The sequence below is a fragment of the Lynx rufus genome, unplaced genomic scaffold (genome assembly GCF_022079265.1).
Source record: "Lynx rufus isolate CCGP_SWC_20201006 ecotype Redwood Valley unplaced genomic scaffold, mLynRuf1.p SCAF_25, whole genome shotgun sequence".
Taxonomy (NCBI): domain Eukaryota; kingdom Metazoa; phylum Chordata; class Mammalia; order Carnivora; family Felidae; genus Lynx; species Lynx rufus.
Window position 1 is genome coordinate 19,299,963 of NW_025814840.1, and position 14,878 is coordinate 19,314,840.

General features: G+C 73.9%; 11 non-coding genes across 11 annotated transcripts; all 11 read left to right on the top strand.

The window, feature by feature from the left end:
- The first annotated feature begins 1,100 nt into the window (after positions 1 to 1,100).
- Positions 1,101 to 1,219, top strand: LOC124518818 (5S ribosomal RNA). Its single transcript, XR_006963841.1, has one exon. It is a non-coding gene; the product is annotated as a 5S ribosomal RNA (ribosomal RNA).
- A 1,147-nt stretch (positions 1,220 to 2,366) lies between these two features.
- LOC124518829 (5S ribosomal RNA) lies at positions 2,367 to 2,485 on the top strand. Its single transcript, XR_006963852.1, has one exon. It is a non-coding gene; the product is annotated as a 5S ribosomal RNA (ribosomal RNA).
- Positions 2,486 to 3,631: 1,146 nt separating this feature from the next.
- On the top strand, positions 3,632 to 3,750 carry LOC124518841 (5S ribosomal RNA). Its single transcript, XR_006963864.1, has one exon. It is a non-coding gene; the product is annotated as a 5S ribosomal RNA (ribosomal RNA).
- Positions 3,751 to 4,897: 1,147 nt separating this feature from the next.
- LOC124518854 (5S ribosomal RNA) lies at positions 4,898 to 5,016 on the top strand. The gene has a single exon (XR_006963876.1). It is a non-coding gene; the product is annotated as a 5S ribosomal RNA (ribosomal RNA).
- Positions 5,017 to 6,167: 1,151 nt separating this feature from the next.
- LOC124518865 (5S ribosomal RNA) lies at positions 6,168 to 6,286 on the top strand. The gene has a single exon (XR_006963887.1). It is a non-coding gene; the product is annotated as a 5S ribosomal RNA (ribosomal RNA).
- A 1,154-nt stretch (positions 6,287 to 7,440) lies between these two features.
- Positions 7,441 to 7,559, top strand: LOC124518877 (5S ribosomal RNA). Its single transcript, XR_006963898.1, has one exon. It is a non-coding gene; the product is annotated as a 5S ribosomal RNA (ribosomal RNA).
- A 1,147-nt stretch (positions 7,560 to 8,706) lies between these two features.
- LOC124518888 (5S ribosomal RNA) lies at positions 8,707 to 8,825 on the top strand. The gene has a single exon (XR_006963909.1). It is a non-coding gene; the product is annotated as a 5S ribosomal RNA (ribosomal RNA).
- Positions 8,826 to 9,972: 1,147 nt separating this feature from the next.
- On the top strand, positions 9,973 to 10,091 carry LOC124518896 (5S ribosomal RNA). The gene has a single exon (XR_006963915.1). It is a non-coding gene; the product is annotated as a 5S ribosomal RNA (ribosomal RNA).
- A 1,148-nt stretch (positions 10,092 to 11,239) lies between these two features.
- On the top strand, positions 11,240 to 11,358 carry LOC124518897 (5S ribosomal RNA). Its single transcript, XR_006963916.1, has one exon. It is a non-coding gene; the product is annotated as a 5S ribosomal RNA (ribosomal RNA).
- Positions 11,359 to 12,505: 1,147 nt separating this feature from the next.
- On the top strand, positions 12,506 to 12,624 carry LOC124518898 (5S ribosomal RNA). Its single transcript, XR_006963917.1, has one exon. It is a non-coding gene; the product is annotated as a 5S ribosomal RNA (ribosomal RNA).
- Positions 12,625 to 13,766: 1,142 nt separating this feature from the next.
- On the top strand, positions 13,767 to 13,885 carry LOC124518899 (5S ribosomal RNA). The gene has a single exon (XR_006963918.1). It is a non-coding gene; the product is annotated as a 5S ribosomal RNA (ribosomal RNA).
- The last annotated feature ends 993 nt before the right edge of the window (positions 13,886 to 14,878 follow it).

The following is a 14,878-nucleotide window of genomic DNA, read 5'->3' on the forward strand; positions in this document are numbered from 1 at the left end:
CTCCTTGACCTCTCCTTTGGCGCCCGCCGCCCCTCCCCCCTCCCTCCGTGTGTCCCTCTCTCCCCGGGGAGCGCGACTCCTGGGGCCAAACACACCCCGGCCACTGCTCCCTCAGCCCCTCCCGGGCCGGCAAAGCGGTCGGGCCTGGCCTAGTCTGGCCCCGCCCCGCCCCGCCCCGCCCCCCCCAGCCCCCCGAGCCCGCACACCCCACGGTACTTCACAAGGCGTCCGCTCGCCGCTCCCCGCTCCCCGCCCCACGCTAAATCCCACTGCACCGGCTGGAAGCCACGCCCCAGCTTTGCACCTTTCCTGCCACTGCACCCGCACGCACGGAGGGGTGGGGGGGTGCGGGGAGGGCGGGACCGGGGGCTGGCGCCTGGGGACTGGAGGGTGGGGGGTGGGTGGGTGGGTGGATCCAAGAACCCAGGAGCGGGCGGGAGGGCGGGGCAGCGAGACCCCACACTCGGCCTCCGCCACAGGCCTGGGCTCCCTGGGTCCCGGACCTCTTCCCTCCCTCGAGCCCTCATCCCCAGGGCCCCCGGCGTTGCGCGAGGCCCAGCCAGGGCAGCGGGCTCGGGCTGGTGATGTTCTCTGGGGGCGCTGGGGCCTCGGGGGTGGCTTTGCCCCAGGTGGGGCGGACGGGAGGGAAAGGCGGGGTCGGGGGGGCGGCTGGCTGCGCTCGCCCTGGGACTGGGGCGGAGGCGCTGAGAACCCGGCGGGGGGCGGGGGGGGGGGGCCCAGATGGCACGTCCGGCCGGATGCCCCACGCTCGCTTCCACCCTCTTCCCAGTGAGCGGCCCGACGTGGTGCGGTGCGGTGCGGGATGGAAGCGGAGGCGGGCGTGGGGCCAAGCCGGGAGCAGCCTGCAAGAGTCCCGGGATCGGTGAAGGCCGGGGCTTGCGCCACAGCGCCTTGCCAGGGTCCTCTTGCGCCGCCTCCGCCACCCGCCCGGGGCCCGCGGCGGAGGGCGGCGGCGGCCAGGCGGCAGGCAGGCAGGCAGGCAGGCAGGCAGGCAGGCGCGTGCATGGGTGAAGCGCGGCACCCGCTGGGCTTGGGACGCGTGGAGCAGGCTCTTGAGGCGCCCAGCGGCTGCCGCCGGCGTCTACGGCCATACCACCCTGAACGCGCCCGATCTCGTCTGATCTCGGAAGCTAAGCAGGGTCGGGCCTGGTTAGTACTTGGATGGGAGACCGCCTGGGAATACCGGGTGCTGTAGGCTTTTGCTTTTTGCTTTTGCCTTTTGCCTTTTGCCTTTTGCCTCTGGCCTCCTTGACCTCTCCTTTGGCGCCCGCCGCCCCTCCCCCCTCCCTCCGTGTGTCCCTCTCTCCCCGGGGAGCGCGACTCCTGGGGCCAAACACACCCCGGCCACTGCTCCCTCAGCCCCTCCCGGGCCGGCAAAGCGGTCGGGCCTGGCCTAGTCTGGCCCCGCCCCGCCCCGCCCCGCCCCCCCCAGCCCCCCGAGCCCGCACACCCCACGGTACTTCACAAGGCGTCCGCTCGCCGCTCCCCGCTCCCCGCCCCACGCTAAATCCCACTGCACCGGCTGGAAGCCACGCCCCAGCTTTGCACCTTTCCTGCCACTGCACCCGCACGCACGGAGGGGTGGGGGGGTGCGGGGAGGGCGGGACCGGGGGCTGGCGCCTGGGGACTGGAGGGTGGGGGGTGGGTGGGTGGGTGGATCCAAGAACCCAGGAGCGGGCGGGAGGGCGGGGCAGCGAGACCCCACACTCGGCCTCCGTCACAGGCCTGGGCTCCCTGGGTCCCGGACCTCTTCCCTCCCTCGAGCCCTCATCCCCAGGGCCCCCGGCGTTGCGCGAGGCCCAGCCAGGGCAGCGGGCTCGGGCTGGTGATGTTCTCTGGGGGCGCTGGGGCCTCGGGGGTGGCTTTGCCCCAGGTGGGGCGGACGGGAGGGAAAGGCGGGGTCGGGGGGGCGGCTGGCTGCGCTCGCCCTGGGACTGGGGCGGAGGCGCTGAGAACCCGGCGGGGGGCGGGGGGGGGCCCAGAAGGCACGTCCGGCCGGATGCCCCACGCTCGCTTCCACCCTCTTCCCAGTGAGCGGCCCGACGTGGTGCGGTGCGGTGCGGGATGGAAGCGGAGGCGGGCGTGGGGCCAAGCCGGGAGCAGCCTGCAAGAGTCCCGGGATCGGTGAAGGCCGGGGCTTGCGCCACAGCGCCTTGCCAGGGTCCTCTTGCGCCGCCTCCGCCACCCGCCCGGGGCCCGCGGCGGAGGGCGGCGGCGGCCAGGCGGCAGGCAGGCAGGCAGGCAGGCAGGCAGGCAGGCAGGCGCGTGCATGGGTGAAGCGCGGCACCCGCTGGGCTTGGGACGCGTGGAGCAGGCTCTTGAGGCGCCCAGCGGCTGCCGCCGGCGTCTACGGCCATACCACCCTGAACGCGCCCGATCTCGTCTGATCTCGGAAGCTAAGCAGGGTCGGGCCTGGTTAGTACTTGGATGGGAGACCGCCTGGGAATACCGGGTGCTGTAGGCTTTTGCTTTTTGCTTTTGCCTTTTGCCTTTTGCCTTTTGCCTCTGGCCTCCTTGACCTCTCCTTTGGCGCCCGCCGCCCCTCCCCCCTCCCTCCGTGTGTCCCTCTCTCCCCGGGGAGCGCGACTCCTGGGGCCAAACACACCCCGGCCACTGCTCCCTCAGCCCCTCCCGGGCCGGCAAAGCGGTCGGGCCTGGCCTAGTCTGGCCCCGCCCCGCCCCGCCCCGCCCCCCCCAGCCCCCCGAGCCCGCACACCCCACGGTACTTCACAAGGCGTCCGCTCGCCGCTCCCCGCTCCCCGCCCCACGCTAAATCCCACTGCACCGGCTGGAAGCCACGCCCCAGCTTTGCACCTTTCCTGCCACTGCACCCGCACGCACGGAGGGGTGGGGGGGTGCGGGGAGGGCGGGACCGGGGGCTGGCGCCTGGGGACTGGAGGGTGGGGGGTGGGTGGGTGGGTGGATCCAAGAACCCAGGAGCGGGCGGGAGGGCGGGGCAGCGAGACCCCACACTCGGCCTCCGCCACAGGCCTGGGCTCCCTGGGTCCCGGACCTCTTCCCTCCCTCGAGCCCTCATCCCCAGGGCCCCCGGCGTTGCGCGAGGCCCAGCCAGGGCAGCGGGCTCGGGCTGGTGATGTTCTCTGGGGGCGCTGGGGCCTCGGGGGTGGCTTTGCCCCAGGTGGGGCGGACGGGAGGGAAAGGCGGGGTCGGGGGGGCGGCTGGCTGCGCTCGCCCTGGGACTGGGGCGGAGGCGCTGAGAACCCGGCGGGGGGCGGGGGGGGGGGGCCCAGATGGCACGTCCGGCCGGATGCCCCACGCTCGCTTCCACCCTCTTCCCAGTGAGCGGCCCGACGTGGTGCGGTGCGGTGCGGGATGGAAGCGGAGGCGGGCGTGGGGCCAAGCCGGGAGCAGCCTGCAAGAGTCCCGGGATCGGTGAAGGCCGGGGCTTGCGCCACAGCGCCTTGCCAGGGTCCTCTTGCGCCGCCTCCGCCACCCGCCCGGGGCCCGCGGCGGAGGGCGGCGGCGGCCAGGCGGCAGGCAGGCAGGCAGGCAGGCAGGCAGGCAGGCGCGTGCATGGGTGAAGCGCGGCACCCGCTGGGCTTGGGACGCGTGGAGCAGGCTCTTGAGGCGCCCAGCGGCTGCCGCCGGCGTCTACGGCCATACCACCCTGAACGCGCCCGATCTCGTCTGATCTCGGAAGCTAAGCAGGGTCGGGCCTGGTTAGTACTTGGATGGGAGACCGCCTGGGAATACCGGGTGCTGTAGGCTTTTGCTTTTTGCTTTTGCCTTTTGCCTTTTGCCTTTTGCCTCTGGCCTCCTTGACCTCTCCTTTGGCGCCCGCCGCCCCTCCCCCCTCCCTCCGTGTGTCCCTCTCTCCCCGGGGAGCGCGACTCCTGGGGCCAAACACACCCCGGCCACTGCTCCCTCAGCCCCTCCCGGGCCGGCAAAGCGGTCGGGCCTGGCCTAGTCTGGCCCCGCCCCGCCCCGCCCCGCCCCCCCCAGCCCCCCGAGCCCGCACACCCCACGGTACTTCACAAGGCGTCCGCTCGCCGCTCCCCGCTCCCCGCCCCACGCTAAATCCCACTGCACCGGCTGGAAGCCACGCCCCAGCTTTGCACCTTTCCTGCCACTGCACCCGCACGCACGGAGGGGTGGGGGGGTGCGGGGAGGGCGGGACCGGGGGCTGGCGCCTGGGGACTGGAGGGTGGGGGGTGGGTGGGTGGGTGGATCCAAGAACCCAGGAGCGGGCGGGAGGGCGGGGCAGCGAGACCCCACACTCGGCCTCCGCCACAGGCCTGGGCTCCCTGGGTCCCGGACCTCTTCCCTCCCTCGAGCCCTCATCCCCAGGGCCCCCGGCGTTGCGCGAGGCCCAGCCAGGGCAGCGGGCTCGGGCTGGTGATGTTCTCTGGGGGCGCTGGGGCCTCGGGGGTGGCTTTGCCCCAGGTGGGGCGGACGGGAGGGAAAGGCGGGGTCGGGGGGGCGGCTGGCTGCGCTCGCCCTGGGACTGGGGCGGAGGCGCTGAGAACCCGGCGGGGGGCGGGGGGGGGGGGGCCCAGATGGCACGTCCGGCCGGATGCCCCACGCTCGCTTCCACCCTCTTCCCAGTGAGCGGCCCGACGTGGTGCGGTGCGGTGCGGGATGGAAGCGGAGGCGGGCGTGGGGCCAAGCCGGGAGCAGCCTGCAAGAGTCCCGGGATCGGTGAAGGCCGGGGCTTGCGCCACAGCGCCTTGCCAGGGTCCTCTTGCGCCGCCTCCGCCACCCGCCCGGGGCCCGCGGCGGAGGGCGGCGGCGGCCAGGCGGCAGGCAGGCAGGCAGGCAGGCAGGCAGGCAGGCGCGTGCATGGGTGAAGCGCGGCACCCGCTGGGCTTGGGACGCGTGGAGCAGGCTCTTGAGGCGCCCAGCGGCTGCCGCCGGCGTCTACGGCCATACCACCCTGAACGCGCCCGATCTCGTCTGATCTCGGAAGCTAAGCAGGGTCGGGCCTGGTTAGTACTTGGATGGGAGACCGCCTGGGAATACCGGGTGCTGTAGGCTTTTGCTTTTTGCTTTTGCCTTTTGCCTTTTGCCTTTTGCCTCTGGCCTCCTTGACCTCTCCTTTGGCGCCCGCCGCCCCTCCCCCCTCCCTCCGTGTGTCCCTCTCTCCCCGGGGAGCGCGACTCCTGGGGCCAAACACACCCCGGCCACTGCTCCCTCAGCCCCTCCCGGGCCGGCAAAGCGGTCGGGCCTGGCCTAGTCTGGCCCCGCCCCGCCCCGCCCCGCCCCCCCCAGCCCCCCGAGCCCGCACACCCCACGGTACTTCACAAGGCGTCCGCTCGCCGCTCCCCGCTCCCCGCCCCACGCTAAATCCCACTGCACCGGCTGGAAGCCACGCCCCAGCTTTGCACCTTTCCTGCCACTGCACCCGCACGCACGGAGGGGTGGGGGGGTGCGGGGAGGGCGGGACCGGGGGCTGGCGCCTGGGGACTGGAGGGTGGGGGGTGGGTGGGTGGGTGGATCCAAGAACCCAGGAGCGGGCGGGAGGGCGGGGCAGCGAGACCCCACACTCGGCCTCCGCCACAGGCCTGGGCTCCCTGGGTCCCGGACCTCTTCCCTCCCTCGAGCCCTCATCCCCAGGGCCCCCGGCGTTGCGCGAGGCCCAGCCAGGGCAGCGGGCTCGGGCTGGTGATGTTCTCTGGGGGCGCTGGGGCCTCGGGGGTGGCTTTGCCCCAGGTGGGGCGGACGGGAGGGAAAGGCGGGGTCGGGGGGGCGGCTGGCTGCGCTCGCCCTGGGACTGGGGCGGAGGCGCTGAGAACCCGGCGGGGGGCGGGGGGGGGGGGGCCCAGATGGCACGTCCGGCCGGATGCCCCACGCTCGCTTCCACCCTCTTCCCAGTGAGCGGCCCGACGTGGTGCGGTGCGGTGCGGGATGGAAGCGGAGGCGGGCGTGGGGCCAAGCCGGGAGCAGCCTGCAAGAGTCCCGGGATCGGTGAAGGCCGGGGCTTGCGCCACAGCGCCTTGCCAGGGTCCTCTTGCGCCGCCTCCGCCACCCGCCCGGGGCCCGCGGCGGAGGGCGGCGGCGGCCAGGCGGCAGGCAGGCAGGCAGGCAGGCAGGCAGGCAGGCAGGCGCGTGCATGGGTGAAGCGCGGCACCCGCTGGGCTTGGGACGCGTGGAGCAGGCTCTTGAGGCGCCCAGCGGCTGCCGCCGGCGTCTACGGCCATACCACCCTGAACGCGCCCGATCTCGTCTGATCTCGGAAGCTAAGCAGGGTCGGGCCTGGTTAGTACTTGGATGGGAGACCGCCTGGGAATACCGGGTGCTGTAGGCTTTTGCTTTTTGCTTTTGCCTTTTGCCTTTTGCCTTTTGCCTCTGGCCTCCTTGACCTCTCCTTTGGCGCCCGCCGCCCCTCCCCCCTCCCTCCGTGTGTCCCTCTCTCCCCGGGGAGCGCGACTCCTGGGGCCAAACACACCCCGGCCACTGCTCCCTCAGCCCCTCCCGGGCCGGCAAAGCGGTCGGGCCTGGCCTAGTCTGGCCCCGCCCCGCCCCGCCCCGCCCCCCCCAGCCCCCCGAGCCCGCACACCCCACGGTACTTCACAAGGCGTCCGCTCGCCGCTCGCCGCTCCCCGCTCCCCGCCCCACGCTAAATCCCACTGCACCGGCTGGAAGCCACGCCCCAGCTTTGCACCTTTCCTGCCACTGCACCCGCACGCACGGAGGGGTGGGGGGGTGCGGGGAGGGCGGGACCGGGGGCTGGCGCCTGGGGACTGGAGGGTGGGGGGTGGGTGGGTGGGTGGATCCAAGAACCCAGGAGCGGGCGGGAGGGCGGGGCAGCGAGACCCCACACTCGGCCTCCGCCACAGGCCTGGGCTCCCTGGGTCCCGGACCTCTTCCCTCCCTCGAGCCCTCATCCCCAGGGCCCCCGGCGTTGCGCGAGGCCCAGCCAGGGCAGCGGGCTCGGGCTGGTGATGTTCTCTGGGGGCGCTGGGGCCTCGGGGGTGGCTTTGCCCCAGGTGGGGCGGACGGGAGGGAAAGGCGGGGTCGGGGGGGCGGCTGGCTGCGCTCGCCCTGGGACTGGGGCGGAGGCGCTGAGAACCCGGCGGGGGGCGGGGGGGGGGGGGCCCAGATGGCACGTCCGGCCGGATGCCCCACGCTCGCTTCCACCCTCTTCCCAGTGAGCGGCCCGACGTGGTGCGGTGCGGTGCGGGATGGAAGCGGAGGCGGGCGTGGGGCCAAGCCGGGAGCAGCCTGCAAGAGTCCCGGGATCGGTGAAGGCCGGGGCTTGCGCCACAGCGCCTTGCCAGGGTCCTCTTGCGCCGCCTCCGCCACCCGCCCGGGGCCCGCGGCGGAGGGCGGCGGCGGCCAGGCGGCAGGCAGGCAGGCAGGCAGGCAGGCAGGCAGGCGCGTGCATGGGTGAAGCGCGGCACCCGCTGGGCTTGGGACGCGTGGAGCAGGCTCTTGAGGCGCCCAGCGGCTGCCGCCGGCGTCTACGGCCATACCACCCTGAACGCGCCCGATCTCGTCTGATCTCGGAAGCTAAGCAGGGTCGGGCCTGGTTAGTACTTGGATGGGAGACCGCCTGGGAATACCGGGTGCTGTAGGCTTTTGCTTTTTGCTTTTGCCTTTTGCCTTTTGCCTTTTGCCTCTGGCCTCCTTGACCTCTCCTTTGGCGCCCGCCGCCCCTCCCCCCTCCCTCCGTGTGTCCCTCTCTCCCCGGGGAGCGCGACTCCTGGGGCCAAACACACCCCGGCCACTGCTCCCTCAGCCCCTCCCGGGCCGGCAAAGCGGTCGGGCCTGGCCTAGTCTGGCCCCGCCCCGCCCCGCCCCGCCCCCCCCAGCCCCCCGAGCCCGCACACCCCACGGTACTTCACAAGGCGTCCGCTCGCCGCTCCCCGCTCCCCGCCCCACGCTAAATCCCACTGCACCGGCTGGAAGCCACGCCCCAGCTTTGCACCTTTCCTGCCACTGCACCCGCACGCACGGAGGGGTGGGGGGGTGCGGGGAGGGCGGGACCGGGGGCTGGCGCCTGGGGACTGGAGGGTGGGGGGTGGGTGGGTGGGTGGATCCAAGAACCCAGGAGCGGGCGGGAGGGCGGGGCAGCGAGACCCCACACTCGGCCTCCGCCACAGGCCTGGGCTCCCTGGGTCCCGGACCTCTTCCCTCCCTCGAGCCCTCATCCCCAGGGCCCCCGGCGTTGCGCGAGGCCCAGCCAGGGCAGCGGGCTCGGGCTGGTGATGTTCTCTGGGGGCGCTGGGGCCTCGGGGGTGGCTTTGCCCCAGGTGGGGCGGACGGGAGGGAAAGGCGGGGTCGGGGGGGCGGCTGGCTGCGCTCGCCCTGGGACTGGGGCGGAGGCGCTGAGAACCCGGCGGGGGGCGGGGGGGGGGGGGCCCAGATGGCACGTCCGGCCGGATGCCCCACGCTCGCTTCCACCCTCTTCCCAGTGAGCGGCCCGACGTGGTGCGGTGCGGTGCGGGATGGAAGCGGAGGCGGGCGTGGGGCCAAGCCGGGAGCAGCCTGCAAGAGTCCCGGGATCGGTGAAGGCCGGGGCTTGCGCCACAGCGCCTTGCCAGGGTCCTCTTGCGCCGCCTCCGCCACCCGCCCGGGGCCCGCGGCGGAGGGCGGAGGCGGCCAGGCGGCAGGCAGGCAGGCAGGCAGGCAGGCAGGCAGGCGCGTGCATGGGTGAAGCGCGGCACCCGCTGGGCTTGGGACGCGTGGAGCAGGCTCTTGAGGCGCCCAGCGGCTGCCGCCGGCGTCTACGGCCATACCACCCTGAACGCGCCCGATCTCGTCTGATCTCGGAAGCTAAGCAGGGTCGGGCCTGGTTAGTACTTGGATGGGAGACCGCCTGGGAATACCGGGTGCTGTAGGCTTTTGCTTTTTGCTTTTGCCTTTTGCCTTTTGCCTTTTGCCTCTGGCCTCCTTGACCTCTCCTTTGGCGCCCGCCGCCCCTCCCCCCTCCCTCCGTGTGTCCCTCTCTCCCCGGGGAGCGCGACTCCTGGGGCCAAACACACCCCGGCCACTGCTCCCTCAGCCCCTCCCGGGCCGGCAAAGCGGTCGGGCCTGGCCTAGTCTGGCCCCGCCCCGCCCCGCCCCGCCCCCCCCAGCCCCCCGAGCCCGCACACCCCACGGTACTTCACAAGGCGTCCGCTCGCCGCTCCCCGCTCCCCGCCCCACGCTAAATCCCACTGCACCGGCTGGAAGCCACGCCCCAGCTTTGCACCTTTCCTGCCACTGCACCCGCACGCACGGAGGGGTGGGGGGGTGCGGGGAGGGCGGGACCGGGGGCTGGCGCCTGGGGACTGGAGGGTGGGGGGTGGGTGGGTGGGTGGATCCAAGAACCCAGGAGCGGGCGGGAGGGCGGGGCAGCGAGACCCCACACTCGGCCTCCGTCACAGGCCTGGGCTCCCTGGGTCCCGGACCTCTTCCCTCCCTCGAGCCCTCATCCCCAGGGCCCCCGGCGTTGCGCGAGGCCCAGCCAGGGCAGCGGGCTCGGGCTGGTGATGTTCTCTGGGGGCGCTGGGGCCTCGGGGGTGGCTTTGCCCCAGGTGGGGCGGACGGGAGGGAAAGGCGGGGTCGGGGGGGCGGCTGGCTGCGCTCGCCCTGGGACTGGGGCGGAGGCGCTGAGAACCCGGCGGGGGGCGGGGGGGGGCCCAGAAGGCACGTCCGGCCGGATGCCCCACGCTCGCTTCCACCCTCTTCCCAGTGAGCGGCCCGACGTGGTGCGGTGCGGTGCGGGATGGAAGCGGAGGCGGGCGTGGGGCCAAGCCGGGAGCAGCCTGCAAGAGTCCCGGGATCGGTGAAGGCCGGGGCTTGCGCCACAGCGCCTTGCCAGGGTCCTCTTGCGCCGCCTCCGCCACCCGCCCGGGGCCCGCGGCGGAGGGCGGCGGCGGCCAGGCGGCAGGCAGGCAGGCAGGCAGGCAGGCAGGCAGGCAGGCGCGTGCATGGGTGAAGCGCGGCACCCGCTGGGCTTGGGACGCGTGGAGCAGGCTCTTGAGGCGCCCAGCGGCTGCCGCCGGCGTCTACGGCCATACCACCCTGAACGCGCCCGATCTCGTCTGATCTCGGAAGCTAAGCAGGGTCGGGCCTGGTTAGTACTTGGATGGGAGACCGCCTGGGAATACCGGGTGCTGTAGGCTTTTGCTTTTTGCTTTTGCCTTTTGCCTTTTGCCTTTTGCCTCTGGCCTCCTTGACCTCTCCTTTGGCGCCCGCCGCCCCTCCCCCCTCCCTCCGTGTGTCCCTCTCTCCCCGGGGAGCGCGACTCCTGGGGCCAAACACACCCCGGCCACTGCTCCCTCAGCCCCTCCCGGGCCGGCAAAGCGGTCGGGCCTGGCCTAGTCTGGCCCCGCCCCGCCCCGCCCCGCCCCCCCCAGCCCCCCGAGCCCGCACACCCCACGGTACTTCACAAGGCGTCCGCTCGCCGCTCCCCGCTCCCCGCCCCACGCTAAATCCCACTGCACCGGCTGGAAGCCACGCCCCAGCTTTGCACCTTTCCTGCCACTGCACCCGCACGCACGGAGGGGTGGGGGGGTGCGGGGAGGGCGGGACCGGGGGCTGGCGCCTGGGGACTGGAGGGTGGGGGGTGGGTGGGTGGGTGGATCCAAGAACCCAGGAGCGGGCGGGAGGGCGGGGCAGCGAGACCCCACACTCGGCCTCCGCCACAGGCCTGGGCTCCCTGGGTCCCGGACCTCTTCCCTCCCTCGAGCCCTCATCCCCAGGGCCCCCGGCGTTGCGCGAGGCCCAGCCAGGGCAGCGGGCTCGGGCTGGTGATGTTCTCTGGGGGCGCTGGGGCCTCGGGGGTGGCTTTGCCCCAGGTGGGGCGGACGGGAGGGAAAGGCGGGGTCGGGGGGGCGGCTGGCTGCGCTCGCCCTGGGACTGGGGCGGAGGCGCTGAGAACCCGGCGGGGGGCGGGGGGGGGGGGGGCCCAGATGGCACGTCCGGCCGGATGCCCCACGCTCGCTTCCACCCTCTTCCCAGTGAGCGGCCCGACGTGGTGCGGTGCGGTGCGGGATGGAAGCGGAGGCGGGCGTGGGGCCAAGCCGGGAGCAGCCTGCAAGAGTCCCGGGATCGGTGAAGGCCGGGGCTTGCGCCACAGCGCCTTGCCAGGGTCCTCTTGCGCCGCCTCCGCCACCCGCCCGGGGCCCGCGGCGGAGGGCGGCGGCGGCCAGGCGGCAGGCAGGCAGGCAGGCAGGCAGGCAGGCAGGCGCGTGCATGGGTGAAGCGCGGCACCCGCTGGGCTTGGGACGCGTGGAGCAGGCTCTTGAGGCGCCCAGCGGCTGCCGCCGGCGTCTACGGCCATACCACCCTGAACGCGCCCGATCTCGTCTGATCTCGGAAGCTAAGCAGGGTCGGGCCTGGTTAGTACTTGGATGGGAGACCGCCTGGGAATACCGGGTGCTGTAGGCTTTTGCTTTTTGCTTTTGCCTTTTGCCTTTTGCCTTTTGCCTCTGGCCTCCTTGACCTCTCCTTTGGCGCCCGCCGCCCCTCCCCCCTCCCTCCGTGTGTCCCTCTCTCCCCGGGGAGCGCGACTCCTGGGGCCAAACACACCCCGGCCACTGCTCCCTCAGCCCCTCCCGGGCCGGCAAAGCGGTCGGGCCTGGCCTAGTCTGGCCCCGCCCCGCCCCGCCCCGCCCCCCCCAGCCCCCCGAGCCCGCACACCCCACGGTACTTCACAAGGCGTCCGCTCGCCGCTCCCCGCTCCCCGCCCCACGCTAAATCCCACTGCACCGGCTGGAAGCCACGCCCCAGCTTTGCACCTTTCCTGCCACTGCACCCGCACGCACGGAGGGGTGGGGGGGTGCGGGGAGGGCGGGACCGGGGGCTGGCGCCTGGGGACTGGAGGGTGGGGGGTGGGTGGGTGGGTGGATCCAAGAACCCAGGAGCGGGCGGGAGGGCGGGGCAGCGAGACCCCACACTCGGCCTCCGCCACAGGCCTGGGCTCCCTGGGTCCCGGACCTCTTCCCTCCCTCGAGCCCTCATCCCCAGGGCCCCCGGCGTTGCGCGAGGCCCAGCCAGGGCAGCGGGCTCGGGCTGGTGATGTTCTCTGGGGGCGCTGGGGCCTCGGGGGTGGCTTTGCCCCAGGTGGGGCGGACGGGAGGGAAAGGCGGGGTCGGGGGGGCGGCTGGCTGCGCTCGCCCTGGGACTGGGGCGGAGGCGCTGAGAACCCGGCGGGGGGCGGGGGGGGGGGGGCCCAGATGGCACGTCCGGCCGGATGCCCCACGCTCGCTTCCACCCTCTTCCCAGTGAGCGGCCCGACGTGGTGCGGTGCGGTGCGGGATGGAAGCGGAGGCGGGCGTGGGGCCAAGCCGGGAGCAGCCTGCAAGAGTCCCGGGATCGGTGAAGGCCGGGGCTTGCGCCACAGCGCCTTGCCAGGGTCCTCTTGCGCCGCCTCCGCCACCCGCCCGGGGCCCGCGGCGGAGGGCGGCGGCGGCCAGGCGGCAGGCAGGCAGGCAGGCAGGCAGGCAGGCAGGCGCGTGCATGGGTGAAGCGCGGCACCCGCTGGGCTTGGGACGCGTGGAGCAGGCTCTTGAGGCGCCCAGCGGCTGCCGCCGGCGTCTACGGCCATACCACCCTGAACGCGCCCGATCTCGTCTGATCTCGGAAGCTAAGCAGGGTCGGGCCTGGTTAGTACTTGGATGGGAGACCGCCTGGGAATACCGGGTGCTGTAGGCTTTTGCTTTTTGCTTTTGCCTTTTGCCTTTTGCCTTTTGCCTCTGGCCTCCTTGACCTCTCCTTTGGCGCCCGCCGCCCCTCCCCCCTCCCTCCGTGTGTCCCTCTCTCCCCGGGGAGCGCGACTCCTGGGGCCAAACACACCCCGGCCACTGCTCCCTCAGCCCCTCCCGGGCCGGCAAAGCGGTCGGGCCTGGCCTAGTCTGGCCCCGCCCCGCCCCGCCCCGCCCCCCCCAGCCCCCCGAGCCCGCACACCCCACGGTACTTCACAAGGCGTCCGCTCGCCGCTCCCCGCTCCCCGCCCCACGCTAAATCCCACTGCACCGGCTGGAAGCCACGCCCCAGCTTTGCACCTTTCCTGCCACTGCACCCGCACGCACGGAGGGGTGGGGGGGTGCGGGGAGGGCGGGACCGGGGGCTGGCGCCTGGGGACTGGAGGGTGGGGGGTGGGTGGGTGGGTGGATCCAAGAACCCAGGAGCGGGCGGGAGGGCGGGGCAGCGAGACCCCACACTCGGCCTCCGCCACAGGCCTGGGCTCCCTGGGTCCCGGACCTCTTCCCTCCCTCGAGCCCTCATCCCCAGGGCCCCCGGCGTTGCGCGAGGCCCAGCCAGGGCAGCGGGCTCGGGCTGGTGATGTTCTCTGGGGGCGCTGGGGCCTCGGGGGTGGCTTTGCCCCAGGTGGGGCGGACGGGAGGGAAAGGCGGGGTCGGGGGGGCGGCTGGCTGCGCTCGCCCTGGGACTGGGGCGGAGGCGCTGAGAACCCGGCGGGGGGCGGGGGGGGGGGGCCCAGATGGCACGTCCGGCCGGATGCCCCACGCTCGCTTCCACCCTCTTCCCAGTGAGCGGCCCGACGTGGTGCGGTGCGGTGCGGGATGGAAGCGGAGGCGGGCGTGGGGCCAAGCCGGGAGCAGCCTGCAAGAGTCCCGGGATCGGTGAAGGCCGGGGCTTGCGCCACAGCGCCTTGCCAGGGTCCTCTTGCGCCGCCTCCGCCACCCGCCCGGGGCCCGCGGCGGAGGGCGGCGGCGGCCAGGCGGCAGGCAGGCAGGCAGGCAGGCAGGCAGGCGCGTGCATGGGTGAAGCGCGGCACCCGCTGGGCTTGGGACGCGTGGAGCAGGCTCTTGAGGCGCCCAGCGGCTGCCGCCGGCGTCTACGGCCATACCACCCTGAACGCGCCCGATCTCGTCTGATCTCGGAAGCTAAGCAGGGTCGGGCCTGGTTAGTACTTGGATGGGAGACCGCCTGGGAATACCGGGTGCTGTAGGCTTTTGCTTTTTGCTTTTGCCTTTTGCCTTTTGCCTTTTGCCTCTGGCCTCCTTGACCTCTCCTTTGGCGCCCGCCGCCCCTCCCCCCTCCCTCCGTGTGTCCCTCTCTCCCCGGGGAGCGCGACTCCTGGGGCCAAACACACCCCGGCCACTGCTCCCTCAGCCCCTCCCGGGCCGGCAAAGCGGTCGGGCCTGGCCTAGTCTGGCCCCGCCCCGCCCCGCCCCGCCCCCCCCAGCCCCCCGAGCCCGCACACCCCACGGTACTTCACAAGGCGTCCGCTCGCCGCTCCCCGCTCCCCGCCCCACGCTAAATCCCACTGCACCGGCTGGAAGCCACGCCCCAGCTTTGCACCTTTCCTGCCACTGCACCCGCACGCACGGAGGGGTGGGGGGGTGCGGGGAGGGCGGGACCGGGGGCTGGCGCCTGGGGACTGGAGGGTGGGGGGTGGGTGGGTGGGTGGATCCAAGAACCCAGGAGCGGGCGGGAGGGCGGGGCAGCGAGACCCCACACTCGGCCTCCGCCACAGGCCTGGGCTCCCTGGGTCCCGGACCTCTTCCCTCCCTCGAGCCCTCATCCCCAGGGCCCCCGGCGTTGCGCGAGGCCCAGCCAGGGCAGCGGGCTCGGGCTGGTGATGTTCTCTGGGGGCGCTGGGGCCTCGGGGGTGGCTTTGCCCCAGGTGGGGCGGACGGGAGGGAAAGGCGGGGTCGGGGGGGCGGCTGGCTGCGCTCGCCCTGGGACTGGGGCGGAGGCGCTGAGAACCCGGCGGGGGGCGGGGGGGGGGGGCCCAGATGGCACGTCCGGCCGGATGCCCCACGCTCGCTTCCACCCTCTTCCCAGTGAGCGGCCCGACGTGGTGCGGTGCGGTGCGGGATGGAAGCGGAGGCGGGCGTGGGGCCAAGCCGGGAGCAGCCTGCAAGAGTCCCGGGATCGGTGAAGGCCGGGGCTTGCGCCACAGCGCCTTGCCAGGGTCCTCTTGCGCCGCCTCCGCCACCCG